Source organism: Staurois parvus, unplaced genomic scaffold (assembly GCF_062004578.1).
Source record: "Staurois parvus isolate SC_StPar_1 unplaced genomic scaffold, SC_StPar_1.0 ptg000608l, whole genome shotgun sequence".
In the NCBI taxonomy this organism is placed as follows: Eukaryota; Metazoa; Chordata; class Amphibia; order Anura; family Ranidae; genus Staurois; species Staurois parvus.
In genome coordinates this window covers 2,773,937-2,780,282 of record NW_028318404.1, presented here as the reverse complement: position 1 = coordinate 2,780,282, position 6,346 = coordinate 2,773,937, and the positions used below count along the sequence as shown (strand labels likewise).

The following is a 6,346-nucleotide window of genomic DNA, read 5'->3' as shown; positions in this document are numbered from 1 at the left end:
GCAGAGAGAGCAGTATGTGTTAAAATTAGCTAAGGTGTGAGTTGCTCATTAACATTCCTTTTGTTTCCAAGGGTGGGAAAGGTGTCTGGTGGAGGGAGCCATTAAGGTCACCTGGCAGGGGGTCTGCATGAGGAATTTGAGGTGTGAACGGTCATATATCTTTTGTTTCCAAGGGTGGGAGAGATCTGAGGTGTGAATTGGTCATTTCAATGTGTGACAAGCTTGGTAGGAACATCCTGTTTTCAGTGTTTTGTCCACCCAAGTACCTTGAAAACGATTTGTATGCATTTTTCATGATGAAAAAAGGCTCTGGACAGCATCGGGAACTGTAATAGTTAAAAAACATTTTCAGACGCAAACGCTTATAAACGCGATTTGCCACGTTTACAAGCATTTTGCATTTGAAACGCTGATAAAATCGACTGCTGAACGCAAATTTTCTGCTTTCAGAAAAAAAACTGTAAACTCAAATGCCTGTAAACGACTGTAAACAAAGATGTGTACATGGACACATAGGAAAACATTAGGGTGAGTTCAGGGGCTGCTGAAAAAAACGCAGAAGAGCTCCTAAACGCGAGTTTATCAGCTGCAGTATACATAAGCCCTTACTCTGTCATCAACATTAGTAGGAGGAATTTCTAAGTTGAGGTAGAGTCTTCTAATGTTTTTGGTGGTGGATTCAGGAGGTATAAAACCTTTTTGATGCAAGTTAAAGGAAAATTTTGGACATGTGATTAGCTAAACCTCTGGTGATGGCTTTTATAGCGGATGTTATGAGGGAGATCAGACAATAAAATTAGGCTGTAAGGGGTTCTTATCTAGCTTGGAGATCATAATTAGTACGCCTTCATTCACAGTTAGAGGAAATTACCCAAGGCCTCAGTTCTGCAAGAGCCACCAAACCATATCTTTATAGATTTCTACTGGTAGACTGTCAGCTGCTGGGCCCTGACTGTTGGGGCCTCAATAAAACCAGCAGTGAGCTCTTAACCATGGGAGAGTGGTACTGCCCACTGCAGAAAGCCCCAGGAAAGGAGATTAAGAATACACAAGGGCATCATGTTCATAGGCCACTTTACTACTATAGAGGTCCGCATAGAAGTCTTTAAAAGAGGATAAAATATCAGCATAAGAAGTCACTATGCAGTCTCCTCCAGCGGATTTGACTATGGTAGCTAGCAAATGTCCTGTATGTTTCCCCCTCTTCATAATACACTTGTTGGGTAAAGACAAGCTTTTCTCTGCTTAAAATTGTTTTGTAAAATTGTTGATATTCCACCCATCAAGATTGCATGCCTGGTTTTGGGTCAGAAAAGCAATTTTGGCTAGCCTAATGTCCTTTATCATTTTGGCTGTTTGCATGTTGGAATCAATGTGCGTGACATAATTATCAAGTAAAGACTTCTATGTATTAATATCCCCTATAGCCAATAACTGTATACCTGGAATATCCAAGATAAACTGTATCAGCTCTTTAAGGACTACTGGAGTCTAGAGGGTGACAAATATTTACCAAAGAACAAGGAACATCATCTCCCCTCCCTCCTAGATTGTAAGCTCGAAAGAGCAGGGCCCTCGAACCCCTCGTGTACTGTTTTGTTACTGTCTTGTCTCATGTTCTGTCCCCCTTGCTACTGCACAGCGCTGAGCATACCCTTTGGCGCTATATAAATACTGTATAAAAATAATAATCTAAAATATGAAAAGAAAAACATATCTACCAAAGGGGTTGGCCCAAGTATGTTTGCAGGAAATGGATATCAAAATACTGAACCCCCAGGTGTACAAGGTACATGTTGACTGGCATTGAATGCTATATTTACATATTTATGGGGGGGGGGGATTATATGCATTTCAACATTGTTTTTCAATTATTTCTAGCCTACTCCTATTAATCAGGACTATGTTGAAGTCTGTGAACTTACTTTGTGAAGATCCCACACATTTACTTTCTTTTATGACAAGTACTTACTATGCCCTGTGTGTAAGCATTGCTGTGTCACACATTTCACAGAGCACGCCTTCTGAACTACAGAGGTGCTCAGAAGAGGCGTTTCAGGAGGCAGAGTCAGTACAGGAATCACTGCTTGCTGGCAGCAAGGTACCATGGGATATGAAGTCCTTAGAAATTGAAAGTCAAAAGCAGAGAAGAAGCTGCAAAGCATGCAAGAAGTTGTGAAAAGAGATGGCTGCAGACAGGAAGCACTCACAACATGAAAGACTTTTCAAGCTTATCCTAGACTGTCAAAAATGAGATTGTTTGTATTGCTATTACAAGATAATGTCACATTCATTGTAGTGCAGCATTTTAAGGAAATATGGTCTGATCACATGGTGGGGCTGGTATGGCGCCCTATGTGCCCTCTCTACTGAAAAGAGTGCTGTAAAGATGTCCGTTCAAAAGGTTTAGTTAAATTTTTACTAAATCCACAACAGTAATATCTGTCTGTATATGCAGTAAAGCATGCTTGTTATACTCACTGCGGAACCTAAGGGGTTAATCCTCTGTATTGTGTAAAAAAGCCATTTGATCCTGTTTTCTCTGCCTCTCCTCTTGTTCATATGACCACCTGATAAGACAGACTGAACCCATAGCCCTGCTGCACATGCTCAGTTTAGTGTGTATTGCTGGAGAAGTTTTTTTTCTTGGGAGAGTGCATTTGATTAGCACAGGGTCAATCAGCACTGTCCAGAGGATCTGCATCCTCCTAGAGCAGAAACAAAACTCCTCCTACAAGCTTTAACTAGTGCTCTGCTGAAGTCACAAGACTGCTCTAACTGCAGATGAGAAAAGGTATTTAGCAGTATATATTTACTAAAATAATTGCATTTCTATGTTCTGTGTACTGTGGGAGACCAGATATAGTGAATGCAGGGTTTTGGGTTTAGTAACACTTTAAATCAGCCCTCAAACTGCATGGGTGTCTTTCCTTATGTTTGTTCCAGAAGGCCTATGATACAAACATTGCTCCTGCAGGATCTATTTTCCATGTCCGGAATTCTACAGACATATTTGGTTATTTTGTAGGAGAATAATTTGATATCCTGTTGCAGAGGATTTAGAACATCCTCCATGGAACACAATTTGTCCTCAGGTGCTGTGGTCTGTTCCCTTTTGAATGTCCTGTCAAACAAGTAAAATATTCTCTACTGCCATTGAGATAGTGTGTGAAGGCAGACAGGGATGTATTACAGGTGTTAACTGCAGCTATAATATCCTTGAAGATGTGTTCAGGACTGCTAGGTTGGTCTGTCTGAGGGTCATTTTCAGGCATAGGGCTGTCAACATTGCTAAATGTTCCTCTCAGCAGACTGTTGAGGTCCCCTAGTGATACTGCCGATCATATAGTAGCAGACATGGTTGCTTTAGAGGGGGGCCTTTACCTGATGTCCTGGCATATTTCTCTAGCAGGCCACAACTTTCTTCTCTATATATCTTCTATATTTCCCTGCTATAGTAGGAAGAGCTTCAGTGCCATCTTGCAGAGTATGGTCCACATGTGCCGACCTATCTTTATTATGCTTTGTCATGACCAGGTAATAAATTAGCTGTGCATTTGGTAGATGGATTGAGTGGTATTCCATCTGTAGCAAAAGCATGGCTGAAAAGGCAGCAATTGCACAGATGCAGGATGTACTACACAGGATGGCTGGTGGAAGACTCAGCAGAGAGGGTTCAGTTATTGACATATGCATAAATATCTTGTTCATATTCTAGATTAAACCATGAGGCAGTTTACCTTTGAGGCCTAGGTTTCTGATTTCTGAGACTTGAGTAGTAAGCAGTCCTTGCACTTTGCTCCTTCCAATGAGACTGTGTCTTTATTAGAAAAAGGCTATTTGTCCTAGCCACACAAATATTACAAAGCGTAGCCAATTAAAGTAAGCGGCCATTACAACGGCAGCATTCCCTCTATATAGATCTGGTGGGATTCTGCATACAGGGAGCAAACTTTTACATAATGATCTCTTTTGCTAGCTCAGCTAGGAGGGGTATGCATGCCACAGCTCTTCTATTGTTTTTAACTTCAAAGTGTTGTGCAGACTATTATACCACAGCCGGCTCTGTGCACCAAGACAAGTTAAATGCTTAAAAGAAAACACAGAATGGCAAGTATCAAACTTAGTGAATTACTTTACGTTTCAGTAATCTGAAAGGGAACAGCTACATTTAAAACCACCTGTTACTTAGTGATAGTATACAATGAAGGTCCGGGTGTTGTCTCTGACCCATATGTGAGGCTTTGGTGGAAGAAGATTGAGAAGCTCTGATCTTTTTCACATATCTGAACAGGATTGGCCCTGTGTTTCCAAACAGCGCAGTACACGTGATGTAAAGCAGCGCTGGGTGACCCTTACAATTAATAGTACATCACTAGAACAATGTGTGCACATTTGTTACTGCATGCTGTGGTAATGCACACATTTTATTAAGTGATATTGTAATGGGCCCCAACACTAACCCTCACCCAGTCTGTCCTAACACTGACCCCAAAACCAGTCACCAATCTAGCCTTTCCATTGACCCCAACACCAAAGTTGGTCATACACTGGTAGTATTCAATTTTACAAGCATTCATAAGAAAATTCTCAGCAGAACATTCTCTTTTGCTATCATGTGTTAACTATATATGTTTGAAAGCCATTAAAATTTCATTCAGACCTGCTGTTTGAATATAATCCCAGACGTATTAAACAGGTTTTATTATAATATGTACAATCTTCCACTGGTTTTTCCTGCACGAAAATCACATTCACAGTTCCAAGAAAAAGTTCCCATTCAGCTACTACAAGTAAATCACAATAGCTGAAAGCAAATATCAGTTTGACCCCACTAACCATTAGAAAATTAAATGACTTTCCAAAAATGAAACATTTTGTACACAGTTCTACTGGTGTATGGGCAGCTTTGACCTTCCTATTACCTTGAAGTCCACCTTCCCTGTAAACCAAACACAAACTCTTCTGCTAAGCCTCCTGTAAGCCCAACACTAAAGCTGGCCCTACATGGATTGAAATTCGGATGGTTCAGCTGAATTTCGATTTATGTATGCCCACTGTGGTTGAACAGAAGTTGATCCATTGCTTGACTTCTGCTCAACAACCTTTTGGAAAATGTCCACTCTATTAGTGCTGCGGGCTATAGGAAGTCTCCCCACTTTCAGAATACAAAGAGATGGGAGAGAATTCCCCCATTCACCTCGAATGTGTGGAAGTGGTAATCAGGGCAGTTTTTATTCAATCAATGCACTGGGTGAACGAAAAAAACTGACTCATCTATTGCCAACTTAACCCTTACCCTTCTAGTAGCCCAAAACATTACCCTCACACTAAACCTCCATGTAACTCCAATACCAACCTTCCCAGAAAACCTAACCCCAACGCCAAGTCTCACATTTCATAAAGGCAGCAACTAGTATGCATTGAAGTTTGATTTCACTGTTGTAAACCCTGACAGATCCAAGAAGGTAAAATTCAGTTACCATGCCAGCATTCAACCAAGAACTTTTTTTAATCTCTAGGGTCTTTATTTAGAAGCCCACACATATTTTTTTTAAACAATTTTCTAGCAGAAAATGTAGATTTTTATACATATATGTGAGAATTGGTCTGGGAGTCAAGTGGTTAACTTCAATATCGGGCACTTTCACCCCCTTCCTGCCCAGGCCATTTTTCAGCTTTCAGGGCTGTTGCACTTTGAATAACAATTGCGTGGTCATGCAACACTGTACCCATAGGACATTTTTATCATTCTTCTCACACAGATAAAGCTTTCTTCTGGTGGTATTTAATCGCCACTGGGGTTTTTATTTTTTGCTAAATAAATTAAAAAAGGCCACAATGTTTGAATAAAATGCTTTTTCTTCGTATCTGTTATACAATTTTGCAAATAATTGTTCTTCGTAAATTTAAACCAAACTGTATTCTGCTACATTTCTTTGGTGAAAATAAACCAAATCAGTGCTTTAATATTTAGTCTGTAGGGAGCCACAAACTATGGTATATATGCTTAAAATTGACCAATCCTGATGTACTGATAGCCTATCTAATTTTTGGAGGACAGAACAGTACAAATTTCCCCCAAATGATCCCTTTTAGGAAAGTAGACAGTCCAAGGTATTATATTTGAAGTTGTAATTTTTGTGTCATATATTTGGTAAGACATTAACAAAAATATTTTTCAAAATTTGTTTTTACATGCAGTCACCACTGCAGTACAGCGTCATCCTATAACTGGTGTGGCGATAAGGGACACTGACTGGTGACAGAAAAAAAAACAATTTGTCTTCAAATTTTATAAAAAATGTTTTCCTTTTTTAGGATTTTTTTTTTTTTTTTAAACTGT

At 39.7% G+C, this 6,346-nt stretch overlaps 1 protein-coding gene across 6 annotated transcripts in view; it reads right to left on the bottom strand.

Moving 5' to 3' along the window:
* Positions 1-6,346, bottom strand: part of IQSEC2 (IQ motif and Sec7 domain ArfGEF 2) — a 367,046-nt gene that overhangs the window by 202,938 nt on the left and 157,762 nt on the right. The window lies entirely within an intron of this gene.